Source organism: Cherax quadricarinatus, chromosome 10 (genome assembly GCF_038502225.1).
Source record: "Cherax quadricarinatus isolate ZL_2023a chromosome 10, ASM3850222v1, whole genome shotgun sequence".
NCBI lineage: Eukaryota > Metazoa > Arthropoda > Malacostraca > Decapoda > Parastacidae > Cherax > Cherax quadricarinatus.
In genome coordinates, this window is record NC_091301.1 from 28,705,623 (window position 1) to 28,733,097 (window position 27,475).

Sequence of the window (27,475 nt, forward strand, 5' to 3'; positions counted from 1 at the left end):
AAGAATCTTCAATAAAGGTAAGTGTGATGTTATTATTGTTTTATACTTGATTTCTCATTCTTTTCTATATGTAAATCTTTATTTAATCCATAAAAACAATAATTTTTGTTTATACTTTCGGGTGTCTGGAACGGATTAATTGGATTTACATTATTTCTTATGGGGAAAATGGTTTCGAGTTTCGTGAATTTCGACTTTCAGCAGACTCTCTGGAACAGAGTAATCCCGAAACTCAGGGGTCCACTGTATTTAAAATGCTTGTATTTTGTCTTTAGAGTAGTTTTTTATAGGATCCAACTTCTTTATGAGATTCTGGCTGATGAAACTATAACTGAACACTGTCCCTCTTATGCTAAAATATATAAAGAAACTAGAATTTAATACCACGACTAACTAAGCACGTAACAGATCGAAGAAAATTAACAAATAATAACATGCACAAGTATATAGTGAGGAAGACCTTACTAGTGGTGGAATACAACATAAGGTGACTTCTGCTCATCACTTTCTCATATCTAGTAAGTGACACAAGTAGGTACAGTAAGTGCTCTGATATCCAACAATTAATTATTTGATATACAAGTATATGTTCACCTGTATACCATGGTGAGGAAATTAATGACAGCATGAAATTTTATTAACACAAGAGTTTCTACTAATCTAAGTTATGCAGTTTCTTTAAATTTATAATAATGTACAGGAAAATATGGTAAACTGAACTCAGTTTTCACAGAGCATAAAACACACTCGACATTCTGTTTATGTTTGACAAACAATGCTTCTGAAAACACAATACAGTGGACCCCCGCATAACGATATTATTTCAATCCAGAAGTCTGTTTGGGTGCCGTTATAGACTGAATTTGTTCCCATAAGAAATATTGTGAATTAGATTAGTCCATTTCAGACCCCTAAAAATACACCTACAACAGCACTTACAAAAATAAACTTACATAATTGGTCGAGTTGGGAGCTGATCGTTATCCGGGGGTCCACTGTACATTTAATTCTAAATATAATGCATGTACTTTACATACAACATCTAACATTAAAAATGAACTTAATGACATAAAGAAAATTATGAATATACAGTATACTGTATATACATCTTTACTAACAAAAAATTCTACACACTGTACTATTATCGCAATCAATGAACCATTGTAGCACAAATACAACAAGATATCAAGTATCCAGTTACCCATTAACACCTCAGCAATACCACTGTAGTGACCCTTGGACATTAACAATACTCTTCTTTAGTGGGAATGGATTTCCAAATAAACAAGATAAAATACTGTAATGCGATATTGCTCAAAAAAGCTATACTTCATTGTAAAGAAAATGTAATTAAGTCCTGAGAAGTTATAAACATTTCTTAATGTATATTCACCCCATTGTATTATACTGTAGAATATGCGTATTCTAAATGTACTTGATACAGTACTGCCATTCATAACACTTAAATATTTCAAACAATCAGTACATATTTGTGTATCACATTTAGCTTCTTTGCATGATCTTAGTGTTTCTATCCACTTTTTGGGATAAATTAGATGTAGTCTTTATGACTCCAGGGGTTATGTCTCAATAATAATTTCTCATTTACACTCATTAACAATTCTCTTAGATATTAACTCTTACCGATGTCTTCATTTATATCACACTCACACACACACACACACTCTTGCATCTACAATACTTATAATTATTCACTATTTCTATTTATATAATCTCTCACTGCCAAACATCTACATTAGATCTACATTATATACTATTTTATATGAACAACAATCACTAGAACATTTCCAGTTATTGCATCAACAATAAATAACACTGTCTCATTGTTTTATTTAACTCAATGGCTGTCTCCTGTCAAAGCAGTGACCCAAAGAAGAAAACACATTCACATATATAATTAAAAAACATCAATCTAGTAACATATTGACTGCAATAATCCAACAACTCATTATTAGAACAAATTAAACTAGTATAATATTTAACTATTATTGATTGTATAGAACACAAAAAAATAAGTACTATATATAATATCTTATATTCATGATATGCAAGAATGAGGATTTATCCAATTTTGCTTGTAATGAGATGGTCTGTAATGTCTGAAAGGTATTTAAAGAGCCTCCAAGCATTATCACTTAACAGTTAATAAAATGAACCTAAATGATATTCCAAATTTTACTTTACTTTCCATTTGTCACTTAAGAATACAGCATCAAACTGTACTTTTCTCTTGCTAACAAGTACAAGCATTCAACATCCATTCCATTATTTTGCACACAACTTCAGCTTAATGAAAATTACCCTTAACACGACTAAACATAGCTCGTGTACACTAACGTAGTCATGTTGTATTTTAGTTACTATATTGTAATGAAAGGTGAGGTCTAATAAAAGTGTCTGGGAAATAATAAATACAAGAAATCCGGGCATTCCCTGGCACCCTGAAACAGCAACCTGTATGAAGCACTGCCACATGTAATTTCTCAACCTTTATCTATCACTAGTACTGACCACTGTCATATTAAGAAATTTGTATTTTTTTTTTTTTCTGAGCAGCATGCATTTACATTACTTTGCTTCCACAAGATAAACAAATGAAATGTACATATGAAGTCAGAAATTAGAATTTGCCACAATTTTTGGCTTTTATTAGTAATTTCAATTTCTGTCTTGACTATAACAGTAGGGTACAAGATTCCAGGTTCTAAGGTAAGTTGAATTTGAAATTCTATTAGGAGAGTCATCTTGTGTATTAAACATAAAATAAATATTGGAGCAACTATCAGACATTATTACGTGGAAGCTCCTCATTTTGACAATGCTACTAACCTTGATTCCTGAACTTGTCATTGTTGATCTGTTTCATGAATCAGCTCCATAATGTAGTAACAAGGTAGTGTGTCAATGCAGAATTGTCATGAAAACAGCTTTTCCATCTTTGATGGAATTTAATATTAAAACTTTCAAAGTAACTAAAAAATAAAAGATAAAATTAGAAATAGACCTCACGTAGAATATAAACAATGATAAAATCACTGGAGAAATAAGACCTTGCAGTAATTGTATTTAACAGATTAACATCAGAAGACCACATAAATGTAACATTAAGGAAAATTTAGGCATGGATGACAAAATGCTTAAGAATTTATTTGTAATATATGTTATAGCTGAAGTAGAATATGAAATTGCAGTAAGGTGTTCATAGTTAGACAAACTGACAAAACAAAAGTTTAAGAAAATACAACAATAAAGATTCCAGATAAAAGAAATACTGTTTAAAAAGCAATTAAGCCTTATCAGGGGATTTAGAATCATCAATGTACACTGCAATAGCATGAGAATGAGACTAGAAGTGTTCAACAAAAAGTGAGTGTAAAGTTGTAACAGGAAAGTGAGCTTATGTGCATGGAAGTGGGGAGGAGCAAACATGAGTCATCAGAACCTTCCAAGGAGGGAGAGAGGGAAAAAGTAAGATGCAGGGTGAACATAAAGGAAGATAAATGAAGGGAAGGCAACAGAGAGGGAAGCTGGAGAGGTAAGACACATAATAAATAGGGGCAACAATTAAACAAATCAGCCCTATCACAGAATGGAGAGGTGTAATAAATGAGGAGGCAACAATTAATCAATTCACTTCTCTCACAGAATGGGTGGGATTTAAACCCATGGCAAGAGAGTTTTAACCCTTTGACTGTTTTCGACGTATAAATACGTCTTACGAGCCAATGTTTCTGACGTATATATACTCAATAATTCTAGCGGCTTCAAATCAAGTGGGAGAAAGCTGGTAGGCCCACATGTGAGAGAATGGGTCTGTGTGGTCAGTGTGCACCACATAAAAAAAATCCTGCAGCACACATTGCGTAATGAGAAAAAAAAAACTCTGATCGTTTTTTTGGAATAAAACGCCGACTTTGAGGTGTATTTTCGTATAGTATTTATCGTTGTATTCGCGTTTTCATGGTCTTAGGTGATAAAATGGAAAACATATTACAGAAATAGAGATGATTTTCATTACTTTTACGATGAAAACGACCTTGAAACTGAGCTCAAAGTAGCAGAAATGTTCGATTTTTACCAATGTTCAAGAGTACATAAATCACACCACACGTCCAATACACGTCAACTGGGGAGTCTAATATTCTTTCACTAGTGCACTGATATTATTTATACCATTTTTACAATAATGCAGTCGTCTGCATAACAGTAAATTTTGTATTTTTTTGTATGAATAAAAAATCAAAATAGAAAGCAATAATAATATAAGAGGGGCCTAGAGATGTGACTAATGAACAGAGCATATGTTATTTTAGTGCCACAAATGTCTACCTTGTTTATTCTGGACCCTATTTTGAAATTGGCATCTTTTTTATTTTGCGTGAAATTGGCCAAATTGCCAATTTCTGACCACCATATTGGGTAGTCCAAATTAGTAAATGGGAGGTTTCTTGTACTCAGCTGATAGATAAAATGGAGTTCTAAAGAAATAGCTATGAGTTTGGTCAACTGGAACAATGGAATTGGCTGAAAATTGGGCTCAAAGTCGGCGAAATCGCCGATACGCATATGTCGCCGAGACCGCTAACTTCGCGGGAGCATAATTCCACGAGTTTTCGACCAAATTTCGAACTTTTGGTGTCATCACCATCGGGAAAAGATTCTCTATCATTTCATAAGAAAAAATAATTTTTTTTTTTTTCAAAAATTGAGCGACATAGAATGACAGTTTCAGAGAGGGGCCTGAAACAGTCAAAGGGTTAAAACTCACAGGTTTGTGTGATAACCACTGGTTAGCATACTTGAAATATATTCAAGCCCCACCTGTTCTGTGATTTATTTGCAATTATGTTATTACAATTCCATGAACCAAATCAGCCCTAACATCCATTATCATTCTATATGTGGAAGGATTGTGAAGGTCATGGAAGCAGACCAAATAACTGAGACAGAGGGCATAGTGTCGATTTTTCAAAGATGGAGCATTCGTCTTTGTATATAGGCTCTCGACCATGAAAGACTGAAAAGCTCCTAGATACAAATATGCCCCTGATGATGAATGGGATCAAATTTAGAAAGACTAGTGGGGAGGCTGAAGAATATAGTTGACTGCCACAGTCTATGGTAATTTAGATAAAATGAGGGCTGAATGATGGCAAAAAAAGAGTTTGTTTATCAGCCCCCAATGAAAGATAGACCAGAGTTTTAAGGAGATTCAGGTGGCTATAATAAACAGCTTGCAGGAAGGTTATGTGAGGCTTCCAAGACACTTTATGATCAAACAAAAGGTTGAGAAATTTGACTGTATCTTGTTCAGGGATAAAGGAACTAAATAGGTATAGACTGGTATGAGGGATAAAAAGAAGTATTGTGAAAGTTATCTGGTGTATTTTAGCAACAAAATTTAAATCCATGAGAGGTGGTCCAGTTGGAAAGACAATCAATTGCTTTTACAAGCTACAACAAAAACATTGACATAGAAAAATGACCAAACACTAGAAGGAAGAACAGAGGCAAAGTCATTAATAGAAACAAGGCAGTGGGTTATGCTAAGAACACAGCCTTGAGGGATGCCTTCAAACTGGACAAAGTCAGGGGTAAACTATTATTTACCCAAACACAGAAGTGCCTCTCTGATAAGAAATCTCTGAGGAAAAGTAACAAATTGCCTCAGAGAACTAAGACATGGGCTTAGGCTAAGATACTTTAACACCAGGGAGTGTCATAAGTATTTTTGAGATGAAAAAAAAAAGAGACAACGAAAAAACTGCCAAAGTATGAAGGCAAATAAAAGGAAAAGTAGACAGGCAAAACCAACACATCAAGGCTGCACAAGTGAAAGTATTTTTATGAAAAGGATAGAGCAGATTAAGTCGAGGGGAACAGGAAGAGTGAAGTACAGAGACAATCAAGCAGGAAGACATGAATACATTCAGATATTCGCAAGTACAGTGGAACCTCAAGTATCGAACTTTCTTCGGTCCAGAAGGCTGTTCGAGTGCCACTACCGAACGAATTTATTCCCATCAGGAATAATGTAAATTAGATTAGACCATTTAAGACCCTCAAAAATACACTTATAAAAGTACTTACAAAAATACACTTACATAATTGATTGAGTTGGGAGCAGTTCGATTTTTGAGGTTCCACTGTAGTTGAAAGTGTGTCGTTAGACAGGTGTACCGTATACTAACTAAAAATACACTGCTATGATAATCATAGAAAAAAAAATTGAGGCACATAATTACATGTAAGAACACTGACTTATACCAGGTTGGTTGCTGGAGAGAGGGATGCAACATAAAGATACCACAGTATCTATATCACAAAAGCTCTGGAGTCATTATCAGATCAACCTAACTCAATGTTTGTGTTAACACAAAAATAAAATTTCCTACTATATATGCTACTTAGGGAATTAGGTTAATATTAAGGGACCTCATGTTTTTTCAGTGTTTTAAACCCAGGAAACCTAAAAAACTGAATCAGTCTCACTCCTAAGTGTTGCTTATGAGGGGATATATTAGTACAGAGCAGAACCAGGGAATTTCCTCTATCATCCATAATGTATATTCATCAATAGTCTTATCATACCCACAATAACATTTTAAAAAAGTTATATCTGAAATCAAAGCTAAATTTATTGTAAGATTTTTAACTTCATGAAAAAACAACTGTAATTTCTAACATATAAACTGGATTACAGAATACAATGCACAGATAACCTGCACATAAGAGAAAGAAAGTTTAGATGACATTCAGTCCAACTTGAACCATTAACCAGTCAAATACCATTAACCAGTCACACACCATTAACCAGTCACAGACCATTAACTAGTCACACACCATTAACTAGTTACACACCAATGAACCCTGATTTCTGCCTCTGCCCGACTGTGACACTGAAGATGCCAAGCACGAAGACACTTCCCACTTGGGGAGTCAATGCAAGATAGAAGAAGAAGTTACCCTCCAACTGGAGGGCCCAAGAGAGAAGATAGAAGAATGAAGAAGATGAACGACACCCCCGCCCTGGGGGCCACCGCCGGGTCACCATCTGGAGAAGACCCGGGCTGGAAGTACCGGCAAATCATCAAGAAGAAGAAGAACCATTAACTCATCATGAGTTTCTTTCTCCAATGTGTGGGTTATTTGTGTATTGTTCCAGTCACAGTATTGTGCCTTTTTATTCTTTAGTATAAAGAATGGCACTTGAGTTCCCTCACTAGCATGCAAACCTACAGTATTCAACTTCAATATCCCATATTATATTTAACAACTTACTCTATATCACTTTACACTCAAATAATGAGGTTCTACTGTAATAATCAATGTCTTTCTATGACAGTACTATATATTTGCAGTATTTCATTAATTCATGTGTATGTTTGTAATTACAATAAATTTAACTAAAAACTGAAAGTTTAACAAGGAATAATGAGTGCATTATGTCATGCAGATGTGTTCACTTACTTAATACAATACAGTCACATGATCAGGATTTAGTCACATGGTTAGTGTCTAATCATGTGGTCTAGACACATCGTTAGTGTCTAGACATAGGGTCTAGTTGTATGGTTAGTGTATAGTCATGTGGTCTAGTCACATGGTTTTGTCATGTTATCCAGTCATAGTCATGGTCTAGCAACATGACTATGCTATAATATGATCACAGTCTAGTAACATGGTCATGGTCAACTCATATGATTATGTTCTAGTAAGATATATAAATAAATGTAATGTTAAGGTAAACACACTGCTACATGAATAAACAGAATACTGGACAGAAACCCAAACCATGGTCCGTGTACATACCAGGCAGATAGTACCTGGTCCACCCAGTATTCTGTTTTTTCATTGACAGTTGTTCATTGTGCCTTATCTTGGGTTTATAAACATCATTATATTGTCCTCAAGGCTGCTACTTAGGTAGGATTCAATGGCTGCATGTAGTAATTCAAGAGTGATCGAGATTAAAATCTGTTGTCTGGGATTACTTGCCCATTGCCTAATCCATGATCCTCCACGGTGCAGGTGATGAAGGTAACTGGCTGGTAATTCCAAACTCCTAGGATTGAATCCCAATCACTCCACTGAATAGGTCAGTGATATTTAGCTTTTCTAAAAGGTGAGTCATTTAACAAGTAACAAGGTATGACCAGTATGTATGACTTTTACTAGGACAGGTAATGATTAGGTTCACTTGGCATCAAAAGTTGTGTAGACCTGCATACAACAGCTAGGTGTGACTGAGGTGGATATTATCAAATATTGTAGTACCAAACATATTCGCCCTCACTGTAGTACTTAATTAAAGACACACAATTCATCACTAGTTTAGTAGACCTGTAGTAGAATAATAAAGTACAGTACAGAATTAGCAGAAAATCTTCCCTTATATGTAAGCAATACTGTTAGAATTAATGACTGACAGAAATAAACAGACCAGCTGGGTTTATAAAAACAATTGCATAAGAATTTTGTTGGATATTTTAACCAATGCCTTTTTTTACTAATTAAAATGTTAACCAAAATATCTCTTTTGTTAACATCAGTTGCTATTCACAAGAAATGTGCCAAACCCATGCAGGTCATAAACTAAAATTACCATAGTTAATACAAGTAATTAATTAGCTAATATTTTTTTTTAGAATACTGTATATAAATGAAATGGATGGAACCTTAGCAATATTTATAAAATACATAATAACAATTATAATTATAGTAATAATAATAATAATAATAAAATACAGTATTACAGAGAACAATTCTGAATTCAATTCTGTTACACACTATTACAGCAGAAGTTATTCAAAAAGACATATGGTTAATCGCATCAGAAGTGCACTACACCTGAAGCTATACACAGCACTACAACACTACGTGCTACATAATATCTGCATTTTTTTATTTTAACGCACCAGCTGTTTCCTACCGAGGTAGGGTGATCAAAAACAGAAGCAATACTTTCACCATCACTCATCATTTTACCTTTAGTTATAAGGTCAGCTTAATGCATAAAAGATTTTTACTTGCTTGAGAGGTTGCCATTCAAATAACTGAGAATCAGTAAGTGCATTTGTGTACTGGTATTTATTTTAATATTAAAGATATCTAAAATCTAAATTCATTCTAATGCATAATAATAAAGCCTCCCCCACTTGAGAATAAATTATACACACATACAAGAAAATATAAAACTATTATTGAAAGAAAGACAAGATTTAAGTATACAGGATGCCAGTAGTTGAACTCCTGAGAACTACTACTGTGTTAACAAGAGAAAGGAAGAAACTTGGCTTGTAGCTCCAGTCAGTGTAGTTAGGCTTCTCCTGCTCTTACAAACAACGTTAATTCTATTTATGTACTCCAAAACATGGCCACCCATGAGATGAATGCAAGTAAACATCCACATGAACAGGACAAAGACAGAGAAGGATGACAAAGTGATGGAAGATGGCTACTTGCCAGGAAATAGAAGACAATTACAATTACCAGGAAAAGCATGAGGAAAAAATTCCTAATACAGTAGTGTCCATATAATTTACCATTGTCCTGCAATAAACACTGAAAATAAAGAAGTTAAATGTGCACTTTATATAGAGGATTTTCCCCATTATTTTAAAAATACATTATACTGAGGTTTATTATATCAAAGGTTTACTGTACTTCAAGTCACAGTGTGTTATTCACAAGAATGCCAAAAACATTAGAAACTGATTAACAGTAATGAACTTTGTGAGTCACTTAATTAACAGGAAGTCCTTGTTTGTAAGCATGCAAGACTATTTATCCAGTAATATCAACCAGCACCTGTGAGACATATGAAATGCAAAAAAAAATTGGGCATATAAGGGTGGTTTGCAGAGGGGTAGGCCATGCCCAAGACTTATGACAGACTGCTGCACTATGCTATGGAAACTGTCTGGGGTCGCACAATACTTTTAACAGTGTCAGCCTTATAAGACAGACTGCACTCTTGTAAAGACCAAAGCAGAACACAATGTATCCCATCCCGAAGCAAAGGAAACAGAGTACAGTTCTGTACTTGTTAGATATTCAAAGGACAATTTAGAAATATTGGTCGGATAATATGTCGGACCTCAGACGGCAGACATAAGTTTCTACTCTAGTGACTGGGAGGTTTTGGAGTTCAAGTTGTTCATGAAGGTCCAGGCCCCATTGCTGGATTATAGTGTGGGATGAGGACAGTCCCAGAGCTTGAACTGAGGACATACCAAGACTGGGATGTTGTCAACAGAGGGGTATATAGGAAAGGTTGTCAACCTGTTCTGAGTCATTGAAGGTGACAATACTCATCTCACTCTCGAGGGCAAGGAATGATACACTTTGACCAACATGTCTCATGAGTGTTTGGACAATGCTTTGGTCTGTAAGGTAATCTCTGTAGATGTAGTCAGGTGTAGGGAAAAGAATTTCACCCAAAACTGTCTTTGAAATACATCTTGTAGGAAGAAGACGATAGTTCCATGTAGTGTGTTTCTTAGGAAGAGAGTGGAAAGTTATGTCAGTTATAGAAACAGGATTATCTAGTATGTGACAAGCTATTTCGTCCTGTGACATGCAAATGATCTAAAAATCAACACTGTGTCGTGAGAGACGCCAGATCAGGTTCAAAGTAGAGCAAAGGTCAGACGTATCAAAGGAGTCAGGGTGAATTGCAGTATCTGGCTCAAGTGACAAAGGATTGCCTGAGAGTGATACCAAGTTTCAAGGAGAGTCTGTAGGTGTGCAGGGGTCATCAACAGTGGATTCAGGAAGATTATTATTCATACGTTGGTAATTACCTTCAGCTCCCTTATTTTCCTACCCACCACTGACCCCATAAAGGATAATGTCCATGAAAAGTACAAAGATAAGGGCAAGTACAAATCTCTGCAAGACACATTTAACAGTCAAAGAATATGCGTATAATATATATACAAATAAACACCGCAGATGTCATTCTACAAACTTCATCAAAAAGACATTCATGGTGGAGATGGACAGAGAGATGACACTCACTGGCAAAACATCGACTTGTAACAAAGACAAACACTGCTCAAGGGATAAGCCAGTACTATTATACATTGAACCAGAACTCATCATAATACTTAGTCCTTGTAAAAAACATAATGGTCATCCTCTCATAATATTAAGAAAATCAATGATCTATAAGTTTGTGCTCAAATATAGCACTAAAGTTATAATAATTTACTGTATTAATATGTGCAGGTCACAGCTTTACTGCATAGTTTGGGCAAAATCAATAGACAACCTTTATCCAACAATTTGGAACTCTCATAAAAATACTACCAACATTGTTTATGATACAGGCAACCCCCGCTTAACATGTTCCCATCCATCATTGTAACAGTGAAACCAGTGATGAAATCAGTAAAAAACTGCATAATAAATACACACTAGCTTCATTTATCAGTTTTGGTTTCCAGCTGAGAATTACAAGGAATGGATATAACCATGTATCTTTTCACATATTTATCTACCATTTGCTTTAAATAAATAAAGATTCTGGCTTCAGACAATGGTAAGTGTAGCTGAAATTGATCAATATGGGTGGATAGTAGGAATGAATTGTATTTAAGTGTGGCTGCAATCACAAGCAGAGTGGCACTTAAACATCAATGGTTCCCCTCCCCTCAATCTCACACACACACACATTTCCCAAGCCAAAACATGCAGCATCCTGTTTTGATGAGGATACAAATGAAGAAGGTGGTTATGCACCACAAGTATTCAATGTAAATGAAACCAAGTTGCATCCTCTTGAATAACAAGAGCTGGATAATGCATGAGAACAATAATACCTGTAAGGCCATTTCAATGAACACCACCATTCATCTATCACAAAAATTTCATCACATTTCCCACAGCCATGGTATGCAGCATTTCACTTTGCTAAAGATACCTAGAGAAGACAGATACACCCCACAGGTGTTAAATGTACAGTACATCAAACTTGGTTATTTCCATTTTAACTGCAAGGATTCTTCAGATAACTAATATAAATAGAGCTGGGGAACACCACCTGCATCGCCACTACCACAAGCATCGCCACTACCACAAGCACTGCCACCACCACAAGCATCGTCACCACCACAAGCATCACCACCACTCATTGCTCAAAAAATTTCATGTTTCTTAACAACACCACAGCATGCAGCATGCTTATCTGTATTTGGTGAGTGCTGATGACTTCTGCATAATGTACCTGCAATTTACCTAGGTAGTAGGTTGGTAGACAGCAGCTGCCCATGGAGGTACTACCATCCTGCCAAGTGAGTGTAAAATGGATGCCTGTAATTGTTTTACATGATGGTAGGATTGCTGGTGTCTTTTTTCTGTCTCATAAATGTGCAAGGCTTCAGGTATGTCTTGCTATTTCTCTTTACACTTAAGTCGTATTACGCATGCATGTACAAGCATATACAAGTACCATCTGACTTACGACCGAGCTTGGTTCCGACCAACTGGTCGTAAGTCAAAATGGACGTAAGCCGAACCTTTGAAAATCGCCAACATACTGGGTAGGGCACAATGTCAAACCTTTGCTATATGAACTACCTACATAGTACTGTAATGTAATGTACAATCATTATTTCATTCTTTTTACCATAATTTACTTCTATTGATATTTTTTTTTTTTTTTCAACAAGTCGGCCATCTCCCACCGAGGCAGGGTGCCCCAAAAAAGAAAGAAAATCCCAAAAAAGAAAATACTTTCATCATAATTCAACACTTTCACCACACTTGCACATTATCACTGTTTTTGCAGAGGTGCTCAGAATACAACAGTTTAGAAGCATACACATATAAAGATACACAACATATCCCTCCAAACTGCCAATATCCCAAACCCCTCCTTTAAAGTACAAGCATTGTACTTCCCATTTCCAGGACTCAAGTCCGACTATATGAAAATAACCAGTTTCCCTGAATCCCTTCACTAAATATTACCCTGCTCACACTCCAACAGATCGTCAGGTCCCAAGTACCATTCGTCTCCATTCACTCCTATCTAACACACTCACACACGCTTGCTGGAAGTCCAAGCCCCTTGCCCACAAAACCTCCTTTACCCCTCTCTCCAACCCTTTCGAGGATGACCCCTACCCCGCCTTCCTTCCCCTATAGATTTATATGCTTTCCATGTCATTCTACTTTGATCCATTCTCTCTAAATGACCAAACCACCTCAACAACCCCTCTTCTGCCCTCTGACTAATACTTTTATTAACTCCACACCTTTTCCTAATTTCCACACTCTGAATTTTCTGCATAATATTTACATCACACATTGCCCTAAAACAGGACATCTCCACTGCCTCCAACCATCTCCTCGCTGCTGCATTTACCACCCAAGCTTCACACCCATATAAGAGTGTTGGTACTACTATACTTTCATACATTCCTTTCTTTGCCTCCATAGATAACGTTTTTTGACTCCACATATACCTCAACGCACCACTCACCTTTTTTCCCTCATCAATTCTATGATTAACCTCATCCTTCATAAATCCATCCGCCGACACGTCAACTCCCAAGTATCTGAAAACATTCACTTCTTCCATACTCCTCCTCCCCAATTTGATATCCAATTTTTCTTTATCTAAATCATTTGACACCCTCATCACCTTACTCTTTTCTATGTTCACTTTCAACTTTCTACCTTTACACACATTCCCAAACTCATCCACTAACCTTTGCAATTTTTCTTTAGAATCTCCCATAAGCACAGTATCATCAGCAAAAAGCAACTGTGTCAATTCCCATTTTGAATTTGATTCCCCAAAATTTAATCCCACCCCTCTCCCGAACACCCTAGCATTTACTTCCTTGACAACCCCATCTATAAATATATTAAGCAACCATGGTGACATTACACATCCCTGTCTAAGACCTACTTTTACCGGGAAGTAGTCTCCCTCTCTTCTACACACCCTAACCTGAGCCTCACTATCCTCATATAAACTCTTTACAGCATTTAATAACTTACCACCTATTCCATATACTTGCAACATCTGCCACATTGCTCCTCTATCCACTCTATCATATGCCTTTTCTAAATCCATAAATGCAATAAAAACTTCCCTACCTTTATCTAAATACTGTTCACATATATGCTTCAATGTAAACACTTGATCTACAGATCCCCTACCCACTCTGAAACCTCCTTGCTCATCCGCAATCCTACATTCTGTCTTACCTCTAATTCTTTCAATTATAACCCTACCGTACACTTTTCCTGGTACACTCAGTAAACTTATTCCTCTATAATTTTTACAGTCTCTTTTGTCCCCTTTCCCTTTATATAAAGGGACTATACATGCTCTCCGCCAATCCCTAGGTACCTTCCCCTCTTTCATACATTTATTAAACAAAAAGTACCAACCACTCCAACACTATATCCCCCCCTGCTTTTAACATTTCTGTCATGATCCCATCAGTTCCAGCTGCTTTACCCCCTTTCATTTTACGTAATGCCTCACGTACCTCCCCCACACTTACATTCTGCTCTTCTTCACTTCTAAAAGATGGTATACCTCCCTGACCAGTGCATGAAATTACTGCCTCTGTTTCTTCCTTAACATTTAAAAGTTCCTCAAAATATTCTCGCCATCTACCTAATACAGTGGACCCCCGCATAACGATTACCTCCGAATGTGACCAATTATGTAAGTGTATTTATGTAAGTGCGTTTGTACGTATATGTCTGGGGTCTGAAATGGACTAATCTACTTCACAATATTTCGTATGGGAACAAATTCGGTCAGTACTGGCACCGGAACATACTTCTGGAGTGAAAAAATATCGTTAACCGGGGGTCCACTGTACCTCCATCTCCCCAATCTACTAACTCCCCTACTCTGTTTTTAACTGACAAATCCATACTTTCCCTAGGCTTTCTTACCTTGTTTAACTCACTCCAATTTTTTTTCTTATTTTCATTAAAATTTCTTGACAGTGCCTCTCCCACTCTATCATCTGCTCTCCTTTTGCACTCTCTCACCACTCTCTTTACCTTTCTTTTACTCTCCATATACTCTGCTCTTCTTATAACACTTCTGCTTTGTAAAAACCTCTCATAAGCTACCTTTTTCTCTTTTATCATACCCTTTATTTCATCATTCCACCAATCACTCCTCTTTCCTCCTGCCCCCACCCTTCTATAACCACAAACTTCTGCCCCACATTCTAATACTGCATTTTTAAAACTGTTCCAACCCTCTTCAACCCCTCCACTACTCATCTTTGCACTAGCCCACCTTTCTGCCAATAGTCGCTTATATCTCACCCGAACTTCCTCCTCCCTTAGTTTATACACTTTCACCTCCCTCTTACTTGTTGTTGCCACCTTCCTCTTTTCCCATCTACCTCTTACTCTAACTGTAGCTACAACTAAATAATGATCCGATATATCAGTTGCCCCTCTATAAACATGTACATCCTGGAGCCTACCCATCAACCTTTTATCCACCAATACATAATCTAATAAACTACTTTCATTACGTGCTACATCATACCTTGTATATTTATTTATCCTCTTTTTCATAAAATATGTATTACTTATTACCAAATCTCTTTCTACACATAGCTCAATTAAAGGCTCCCCATTTACATTTACCCCTGGCACCCCAAATTTACCTACTACTCCCTCCATAACATTTTTACCCACTTTAGCATTGATATATTTTAATATTGATATATTTTAATAATTTATGTACTGTATATTATGTATACATGGTAGTGAACTGTATTGCAAATTTTACATCCCATACAGTATCGTATGTTACTGTTATCTTTAAGTATTGTCGACACAGTGGAATGGGAGAATACCACTGGTAGTGTCATCCTGGCAGAATGTCCTATAACCTATGCCCTAAGTAAAGAGAAACAACTCTGAAACATGTGTAATACGTATTCGGCTGGCTGGCTGGCTAGCAGGCCGGCCGGGTAGGTGGGTGGTTGGCTGCCTGCCTGACTGAATTTGGATCTCTCTCCATCTGTGTCTGTCTGTCTTGTCTGTCTTCTCTCTTCTCTCTTTTCTCTCTCTTCTCTCTTTTCTCTCTCTCTCTCTCTCTTCTCTCTCTCTCTCTCTCTTCTTCTTCTTCTTCTTCTTCTTCTTCTTCTTCTCTCTCTCTCTCTCTCTCTCTCTCTCTCTCTCTCTCTCTCTCTCTCTCACACTCTCTCTCTCTCTCTCACACTCTCTCTCTCACACTCTCTCTCTCTCTCACACTCTCTCTCTCTCTCACACTCTCTCTCTCACACTCTCTCTCTCTCTCTCACTCTCTCTCTCTCACACTCTCTCACACACTCTCACACTCTCTCACACTCTCTCACACTCTCTCACACACTCTCACACTCTCACACACTCTCACACACTCTCACACACTCTCACACACTCTCACACACTCTCACACACTCTCACACACTCTCACACACTCTCACACACTCTCAAACACTCTCACACACTCTCACACACTCTCACACACACACACACACACACACACACACACACACACACACACACACAGGTACACGTAAGTAAAGTTATCATACATAGTATAAATTACCTAGGATAACCCCAAAAATCCAGACAAAGTGCTATACAGTGGATCTGTGCTCCAGTGCCCTAAATTAATAATAATATTAATAATTATTATTACGTATTATTATTACAATAATACGTATGTACTAATATTAATAATAATAATATTATTATTAAACTATAATATAGTGTTTACTCATTACTTACCTTAAAATATCTGTAGTCTTAATGTACAGTGAGAGGTGAGTAAACAAGATTAAATGAATAAATGAGAGAGAGAATGAGTGTAGAAGGTTCGTGCGTTTTGTAAACAAACTAGTTGTTGTTATTGTTGTTACCAGCCCAGACACGAATGGTTTTTGCTCACTCTGTCAAGTCAACTGGAAAAACATCTCATATTTATGTTAATTTATATGTTACACAGCATGTTTATTATATAATTTTGAAAATAATCATAGATGGATTAAGCAAAATGTCTATATTAACGTTTTATACACATTTAATGCACCTCAGAGTGATTATTATTGTGTTATTATCATCATTATTAATATGGCATCTTCAAGACAAATAACACTCTTAATAATTTTAATGTGTATCTGCACACCAGCACAGGTGCAAGATGTGGAGTTTAATGTAGTTAAGTTCATATTTTATTCATTCTAGAGTGTATATCAGGTTTTTGTTATTTATATTGTTTATTATGTCATATTAGATGAATTGTGATAAATAAATAAACTGTATAGCAATATTAGCATCATATTGAAGATGTGACAACTGTTTCGTGTGTAATACCTGTTGGTTCATGAGCGACTCTGAGACAGAGAGACAAGCAGACAGAAAGACAGACACACAGGTAGACAGATACACAGGTAGACAGAAAGACAGACACACAGGTAGACAGAAAGACAGTCACACACAGGAAGACAAGACAGATAAACAGAGACAGATACAGACAGATATACAGGCAGACAGATACAGACAGATATACAGGCAGACAGATACAGCCAGATTTATGTGCAACAGTGAAAACAAATAGAGTTCAAGACTAAGAGCCTTTCTTGCCTTCTTGCCACAATCTCCAGTGCAAAATTCAGACTTCCTCTTAGGGACCATGGTGAAATTTACTGTCCAGTTAGTACAGTTAATACAGTACATATGATGCTGCTGATAGGGCAGGGTAACTCAAACTGATGCTGCCTGCATGGCGCATTGTCGCCGCGAGTATCGTCAGATATTGTACAGTGGTATGTGTCAGCCAGCCCAGCCCAGCCCAGCCCAGTTGTCAAATGTATGGTCGTAAGTCGAGTGGACGTATGTTGAGCAGGTTGTAAGTCGGATGGTAGGTGTACATACACACACTCTGGGTTTTCTTCTATTTTTCATACTAGTTCTTGTCCTTGTTTATTTCCTCTTATCTCCATGGAGAAGTGCAACAGAATTCTTCCTCCATCAGCCATGCATGTTGTAAGAGGCAACTAAAATGCCAGGAGCAAGAGACAAGTAACCCCTTCTCCTGTATATATTACTAGAGTTAAAAAGAGAAACTTTTGTTTTTCTTTTTTTTTGGGCCACCCTGCCTCGGTGGGATATGACCAGTGTGTTGAAAGAAAAAAGAAGACCTGTAATGTAGAGCCAAATATATTTTTGACCATGGGTTCACCACTCAGTGCGGTCCTAGCGAACCTATACATGGAATATCTAGAAGCCAAACGTTTCTCCACCATTATTCCTTCGTCTGTCACCTGGCTCCGTTATGTTGACGACATTCTCCTCATAACTCCCAGACGCTTCAACGTTCAAGCTTTCCAAGACAAGCTCAACCAGTTCGAACCTTCAATCCAGTTCACACTTGAAGAATAAGTCGACAACACTCTTCCTTTCCTTGATGTTCTTCTCTGCAAAGCTGACCACGAACTTCGTTTTAAAGTCTATCGAAAACCCACCAACCAAAACGATCTTTTCCACTTCTACTCTCACCACGACACCAAAACTAAATGTGGTGTAATTATAGGCTTCTTCCTGCGTGCACTCAGAATCTGCAGCAATGAGTTTCTTGAGGAAGAATGCACTGTAATTGAACAATTATTTTCTAAACTCCAATATCCTTGTCACTTCATCAGAGACTGCAGACGACGGGCATTAAATATCTTCAACACACAAAGAGAAGACACTGCCGAGAAGAGATACATAGTCCTTCCCACCAACTCCATTGCCAAACACGTTTCCAACATCTTTTCCAATACCTCATTCCAAGTATCTACCTCCACAACCACGACCATCAAGGACATTACCAGTGATAGACAGGACAAGCTTCCACCCTCTGCAGGGGTATACATAATCCCTTGTAATGACTGCAACAAATTATACGTGGGCGAAACATCAAGGGACCTCCAAACACGTATTTCAGAACACCAATACGCAAGCAGGTCTGACGATACAAGGAATGCCTGTGTACAACACCGTAATTCACAAAACCACTTGATAAACTACAGAAACTCAAGACTTATTGCCACAGAAGACAACACTCAATACCGAAGAATCTTGGAATCATCACTTATTTCTATATCCGACAACTTCAACCAGAATAGTGGCTTCTATAACATAGCTGAACCACTTGCGAAGAAACTTCTTCATCGCTATCCCACATAAGAGCATAGGAATGGGAGAGCACTGCAGAAGGTCTGCTCACAAACTTATCCAATCTCCCTTCCAAGCTACCCAAGATTTTAGACTCTATAAACCCCACTAGGTACATCATCAGATGCAGCATTCTCCACCTGACCTCAGCATTCTGAACCTGACTATAAATACTCGCGTACCTTCCACCCCAGGTAGATCTGTTTGTGACTTGAAAAAGCCCACTGTGTGGGTGAAACGTTGTCAATAAAGGATCACATTATACTGCATACGTGTTTATATTTCCATTGTGTCGGTATTTTATACCATTTATTAACACTATTTTTTGGAACCAACCCTCATCACTGAACGGGAATTGCCTGTATGCCCTTGAAAAGATAATCTCCTAAATCCTAAATTATATTTGTTTAAAAGGCAATATTTCCTAAAGTTCTAAGACATGTATACAATAAATAAAAAGTGTTTAATAACATTTTGCCAAAAATTAAAAGCAGAGTATTAAGTTGATACTTTATAAAAATTCATAATGTATGTTTCAAGCATCTTATGCTGTCCCCAAAAAAAGTGACAGCCATCTCTACTGCTAAATAAAAGCCACACCTATAAGGATTCCTAAGTGCACATAATTATATAGTTATTTTGTCTTAAAAAATAAGAAATGAGAGGCTAGTGTACTTTTAAAAAGTGTCAGATTCAACATAATGTATACCGATTTTATGTGATTACATTTGGCACATTAAAAACTGACAACTCCAGGTGATTCACACACATCCAAACAGGTAAAAAACAAACTCATTTCTATTAATTATATGTGCAATCACACAACACCAGGCCTATGTGAGCAGACTCTTATGTTGCTAAGTTTAAGGCCAATCATCTACTTGAGGGTTATTAAGGTGGCAGTCCACTTAGATACCAACGTCATGGAACCTTAATGCCAAAAATAAGAATTAAGGCAAACTCTCAGAGTATATACACTGAGACACACATCTATCAGTGCATATAACTAATGAACTCGTAAATATTCTCTTTACAGTCAGAAGCACAAGTCTGCCTCACAGGCAGGCTGCTAGTAATATACTAACACACAAGGTAACATGCCTATATTATAAATTGTACATTCATCATGAAGTAATGCCTTTTAAACCTATGTAAAAATTTAATAACCAGGGGTGAAATCACTGGAAAATTCTTTATTAATTTATGCTTTCAGTTAACCAACTTGAAATAATAATAGAAGTGGTAATATCCAATCTGCCCATCTCAATGATGGGAATCTTAAGCCTACATATATAATAAATAAGGCCTGTTTCTTAAGTACATCAGTTGTAGGACATGAATCTCAGACATTAGGCCTCTAGAAAGACTATAGACAAGAAACTAACTGACAAAAACTATCACATTTGTAATACAAAATCTATAAAACTTTTAATTCACTTAGTGCAATTTTTAGCAAAAAGAACTGTAGTCTTATTCCAGGACTAGCAAATGATATCAATTAAAACCGAAATAAACGTGCTGCTCACCATGGAGTGTAGCCCTCTAAACATTTTAGGATATCATACATGTCTATAAGAATATCACAAAATTATCACCAATACTGGGAGGGAAGAGGGTCCAGGCAAAGTTAAACTACAAAACTAGCCAAACCCTTCAGTACTGTATATCATATGATGATTTTTACAAATAGAACACTGCATTAGATATACTGAAAATAAACTGATCTTTCTTTTTACTTCCACACATTTACCATACACCATCTTATGGCCCAAAAATATCATGAAAATAAACATTTACTAGATAATTCTAGGCTGGTTTAGTAGCTATATAAGAAATGTCATTGGCATAAAACTAAAAGTATATACAACACCTATTAGTACATAATTCAAAATAGTAAAGATAGACTGAATAAGTAGGTTAATGGATAAGTGTGGGTAGAGCAAAAGCATAACAGTGCACATGTCAGTAACATGACTAGGTCATGAACAAGCAAGCAACTGATGTTAGACATAACTCTCTTAGTCAGGGTTTGAGAGTGAGTAAGGTAGAGATAACAGAAGAAAACTATATCACAGGTGAGATCTAAAATAATTTGAAATTCTTCCTAATGACTTTCTCTTTCAATAATTTTTACATTTTCTTGGTACTTTGATTACTTCACTTTACTTTCTTCTTGTCAAAAGTGTAACATGACACAAATTTCAGAGAAACCCATTACTACTCCTTACTATAAATATAGTTAACTTTTCCATTTTGTACTGTTTCAGCCTACTTACCTAAGCCAGGTTCATTTACATCAGTTTTCATCATCTTCGTCTCTCTTGGTACACAGAAAAAACTGTCTTCCTTTGTATTGACAAAAAAATATAAAAGAATTTTCATAATCCAAATACAGTAACCTCATTAAGAATATTTATCTTAACAGAAATTGTAAATTATGACACATCTGAGATAAGATAAAAAAAAATGCAGAACAAAATTTCATCAAAACATTAATGACTTGGCTAACCAATTACAGCCTCTCCTCACTTAATGATGGAGTTCTGTTCCTAAGATCACATTGGTAAATGAATTCATCACTAAGTGAGGAGCATGCTATAATAGTAGTGGGTTTGTGTCAACCATCTTTGATATTGTTTTAATATCACCTTTGCACCATTTATAACATTTCTGGTATATTTTTAATCCTTTCAGAGTTCAGAGGCCACATCTCAAAGTGTGAGCCAGGGTCCAAGAATTTTTGAAAAAAAAAAAAAAAAATTCTTACAGAATTAAAGATAATAATTTTCTGAAGGTAATAAAACAAAAAAAAATCCAATCAGTACTTACCGAGATATAGAGGCGTGAAGTTGACCCTCAATGACTAGGTGGCAGCAACATCGACTTCCGTAAAGTTGCATTTTTTAATTTACATTTTTGTTACTTTTTTCTTTTCTTTTCTAACATTTTTTTTACAGTAACTTTTGTGGCCAGTGAGACCAATATAATGTATAACTACATTCACTGTATTCAACACAATAACTGCACTAATTTTTTTACCATTATATTGCTTACAAAACTTGCTTACAACAAGCCAGCCAGCCACCGCGGTCGCTTCCAAGCATACAATCGGAACATTTCATATTATCACAGCCTTTTTAGTGATTGCACCTGCAAAATAAGTCACCATGGGCCCCAAGAAAGCTTCTAGTGCCAACCCTACAGCAAAAAGGGTGAGAATTACTATGGATATGAAGAAAGAGATCATTGCTAAGTATGAAAGTGGAGTGCATGTCTCCGAGCTGGCCAGGCTGTACACAAAACCCCAATCAACCATCGCTACTATTGTGGCCAAGAAAACAGCAATCAAGGAAGCTGTTCTTGCCAAAGGTGCAACTATGTTTTCGAAACTGAGATTGCAAGTGATAGAAGATGTTGAGAGACTGTCATTGGTATGGATAAACGAAAAACAGCTAGCAGGAGATAGCATCTCTCAAGCGATCATATGTGAAAAGGCTAGGAAGTTGCATGACGATTTAATTAGAAAAATGGCAACAACTAGTGGTGATGTGAGTGAATTTAAGGCCAGAAAAGGTTGGTTTGAGAGATTTAAGAATCGTAGTGGCATACATAGTGTGATAAGGCATGGTGAGGCTGCCAGTTTGGACCAAAAAGCAGCTGAAAAATATGTGCAGGAATTCAAGGAGTACATAGACAGTGAAGGACTGAAACCTGAACAAGTGTTTAATGGTGACACTGACAATGTTGTGAAACACTTTAGGAATGTCATAAAGGAACGGGAGGTACAGGCCTCTATGGGCAGATATGTTGTGCGACAGAGGTCCAGTGACTCTCAAGCTGGTCCTAGTGGCATTAAAAGAAGAAGGGAAGTAACCCCGAAAAAGGACTTGCCACCTCAAGTCCTAATGGAAAGGGATTCCCCTTCTAAACACTAAGACCATCAACACACTCCCCTCTTCCCATCCCATCAATCATCACCAGATCTTCAATAAAGGTAAGTGTCATGTAACTGTGCATGTCTTCTTCAGTTTGTGTGTATTAAAATTAATATTTCAAGTGTTAAAAAAAAAAATTTCAATACTTTTGCGTGTCTTGCACGGATTAATTTGATTTCCATTATTTCTTATGGGAAAAATTAACTTGACTAACGATTATTTTGACTAACGATGAGCTCTCAGGAACGGATTAATAGCGTTAGTCGAGGGTCCACTGTATACGTCTTACGAGCCACCGTTTCTGACGTATATATACTGATAAATTCTAGTGGCTTCAAATCAAGCAGGGAAAAGCTGGTAGGCCCACATGTGAGAGAATGAGTCTGTGTGGTCTGTGTGCACCATATAAAGAAATCCTGCAGCACGCAGTGCATTATGAGAAAAAAAAATTCCAACCATCTTTTTTAATTAAAATGACAAGCTTGTGGTCTATTTTCGTATAGTATTTATGGTTGTATTCTCATTTTCTTGGTCTCATTTGATAGAATGGAAACATATTATAGAAATCGAGGTGATTTTGATTGGTTTTACTATGAAAAGAACCTTGAAATGGAGCTCAAAGTAGGGGAAATGTTTGATTTTTGCCAAAGTTCAAAAGTAAACAAATGATGTCATTTTCCAATAAATGTCCAAGTAGCCATTCTAATATGCAGTCATGAATGGGCTGACATTATTTATACAATTATTACAATATTGCTGTAGTCTGCACAACAGTAAATCTTCAATTTTTTGTTTGAATAAAAATTCAAAATAGAAAGCAAGAGTAATAAATATCAGAGGGGCCTCGAGACGTGACTGATGAACAAAGAAAATATTATTTTAGACTCAGGAATGTCTGCATTGTTCATTCTGGACCCTATTTTGAAATTGTCATATTTTTTAATTTTCGTGAAATTGGCCAAATTGCAAATTTCTGACCATGTTACTGGGTAGCTGAAATCGGTAAATGGGCAGTTTCTTAAACTCAATCGATAGAAAAAATAGAGTTCTAAAGAAATAGCTATGAGTTTGGTTGACTAGAACAATGGAATTAGCCGAAAATAGGGCTCAAAGTGGGCAAAATCACCGATTCATAAATATTGCCGAGGTCGCTAACTTCACGAGAGCATAATTCCATCAATTTTCCATCAAATTTCATTCTTTTTGGTGTCATTACAATCGGGAAAAGATTCTCTATCATTTCATAAGAAAAAATAATTTTTTTTTTTTTTAAATTTTGCAACACCTGGAGACACCTCAGGATTTGGGGTTGAGACAGTCAAGGGGTTAAAAGGGCAAGGTGAGATCTTACAAGAGTCACAGTTATGGTACATTATTAGTCCAGGGTAAGACTTTGATTTATGAATATGTTCTAACATTATATGTTTTTTTAACCCTTTCACTGTCGAGACCCCAGCTCACATACTTGTTCTCAGTGTCAACGAATTTTCAAAAAAAAAAAAAAAAATCTTCATGAAATGATGGTAATGACACCAAAAGTATGAAATCTTATAGAAAACTTATGAAATTACACTCTCACAAAGTTAGCAGTCTCGGCGATATATAGGCATCAGCGATTTTGCCCACTTTGAGCCCTATTTTTGGCCAATTCCATTGTTCCAGTCGACTAAACTCACAGCTTTTTCACTAGAACTCCATTTGTTCTATCAATTGCATACAAGAAATTGCCCATTTACTGATTTCAATTACCCAATAAAGTGGTCAGAAATTGGCAATATGGCCAATTTCACACAATTTCAAAAGATGCCAATTTCAAAATAGTCTAGAATAAACAATGCAGACATTCCTGGCACTAAAATAACATTTTCTCTGTTCAGTCATCATGTCTCCAGGCCCCTCTTATATTACTCTTGCTTTCCATTTAGAATTTTCATTCACACAAAAAATAGAAGATTTACTGTTATGCAGACTACTATATTATTGTAATAATTGTATAAATAATGTCAGCCCATTCGTGACTGCATATCAGACTGCCCAGTTGGACACGTATTGAACGGTGACGTCATTTGTTTACTTTTGAACATTGGCAAAAATCTAAAATTTCCACTTCTTTGAGCTTAATTTCAAGGTCCTTTTCATCATGAAACCAAACAAAATCATCTCTATTTCTGTAATATATCTTCCATTCTATCAAATGAGACCAAGAAAATAAGAATACAACTATAAATACAATATGAAAATACACCTCAAAGTCGACGTTTTAGACCAAAAACACAGTTGTTTTTTCTCATTATGCACTGCGTGCTGCAGGACTTTTTTTATACTGCGCACACTGACCACACAGACCCATTCTCTCACATGTAGGTCTACCAGCTTTCTCCAGCTAAATTTGAAGCCGCTAGAATTTTGGTGTATTAATACGACACCAACACTGGCTTGTAAGCCATACTAATATGAAACCAACAGTGAAAGGGTTAATTATGTTACAAGGGATTTAAGCCATTGAGATACTTTCAATTGTTCTGTAAGAATTTACTATATTATGATCATACTTATAAATACCCTAGGTAGTAGGTTGATAGACAGCATCCGCCCAGGGAGGTATTACTGTCCTGCCAAGTGAGTGTAAAACGGAAGCCTGTAATTGTTTTACACGATGGTAGGATTGCTGGTGTCTTTTTTTCTGTCTCATACACATGCAACATTTCAGGAACGTCTTGCTACTTCTACTTACACTTAGGTCACACTACACATGCATGTTTTTTTTTTTTTTTTCAACAAGTCGGCTGTCTCCCACCGAGGCAGGGTGACCCAAAACAGAAAGAAAATCCCCAAAAAGGAAATACTTTCATCATCATTCAACACTTTCACCACACTCACACATTATCACTGCTTTTGCAGAGGTGCTCAGAATACAACAGTTTAGAAGCATATACGTATAAAGATACACAACATATCCCTCCAAACTGCCAATATCTCAAACCCCTCCTTTAAAGTGCAGGCATTGTACTTCCCATTTCCAGGACTCAAGTCCGACTATATGAAAATAACTGGTTTCCCTGAATCCCTTCACTAAATATTACCCTGCTCACACTCCAACAGATCGTCAGGTCCCAAGTATCATTCGTCTCCATTCACTCCTATCTAACACGCTCATGCACGCTTGCTGGAAGTCCAAGCCCCTTGCCCACAAAACCTCCTCTACCCCCTCTTTCCAACCCTTTCGAGGACGACCCCTACCCCTCCTTCCTTCCCCTATAGATTTATATGCTTTCCATGTCATTGTACTTTGACCCATTCTCTCTAAATGACCAAACCACCTCAACAACCAAGCATATATATACACACCCCTCTGGGTTTTCTTCTATTGTCTTTCTAGTTCTTGTTCTTGTTTATTTCCTCTTACCTTCATGGGGAAGTGGAACAGAATTCTTCCTCCGTAAGCCATGCGTGTTGTAAGAGGCGACTAAAATGCCGAGAGCAAGGAGCTAGTAACCCCTTCTCCTGTACATATTACTAAATTTAAAAAGAGAAGCTTTCGTTTTTCTTTTTGGGCCACCCTGCCTTGGTGGGATATGGCCAGTTTGTTGAAATTTCTTTTTTTTTTTTTTCAACAAGTCGACCGTCTCCCACCGAGGCAGGGTGACCCAAAGAGAAAGAAAATCCCCAAAAAGAAAATACTTTCATCATCATTCAACACTTTCACCTCACTCACACATAATCACTGTTTTTGCAGAGGTGCCCAGAATACAATAACTTAGAAGTATATACGTATAAAAATACACAATATATCTCTCCAAACTGTCAATATCCCAAACTCCTCCTTTAGAGCACAGGCATTGTACTTCCCATTTCCAGGACTCAAGTCTGGTTATATAAAATAACCAGTTTCCCTGAATCCCTTCACTAAATATTACCCTGCTCACACTCCAACAGATCGTCAGGTCCCAAATGCCATTTGTCTCCATTCACTCCTATCTAAAACGCTCATACACGCTTGCTGGAAGTCCAAACCCCTCGCCCACAACACCTCCTTTACCCCCTCCCTCCAACCTTTTCGAGGACGACCCCTACCCTGCCTTCCTTCCCCTACAGATTTATACGCTCTCCATGTCATTCTACTTTAATCCATTCTCTCTAAATGACCAAACCATCTCAACAAACCCTCTGCAGCCCTCTGACTAATACTTTTATTAACTCCACACCTTCTCCTAATTTCCACACTCTGAATTTTCTGCATAATATTTACACCACACATTGCTCTTAGACAGGACATCTCCAATGCCTCCAACTGCCTTTTTGTTGCAGCATTTACA

At 36.8% G+C, this 27,475-nt stretch overlaps 1 protein-coding gene across 1 annotated transcript in view; it reads right to left on the reverse strand.

Annotated features, from left to right (window-relative positions):
• Positions 1-2,508: 2,508 nt before the first annotated feature.
• LOC128687800 (uncharacterized protein KIAA0513) overlaps positions 2,509-27,475 on the reverse strand; it is a 302,660-nt gene continuing 277,693 nt past the window's right edge. The window contains exon 12 of the transcript XR_011391818.1: positions 2,509-21,570. The gene's annotated coding sequence lies outside the window, so the exon portion shown is untranslated. The remainder of the gene's footprint in view (positions 21,571-27,475) is intronic.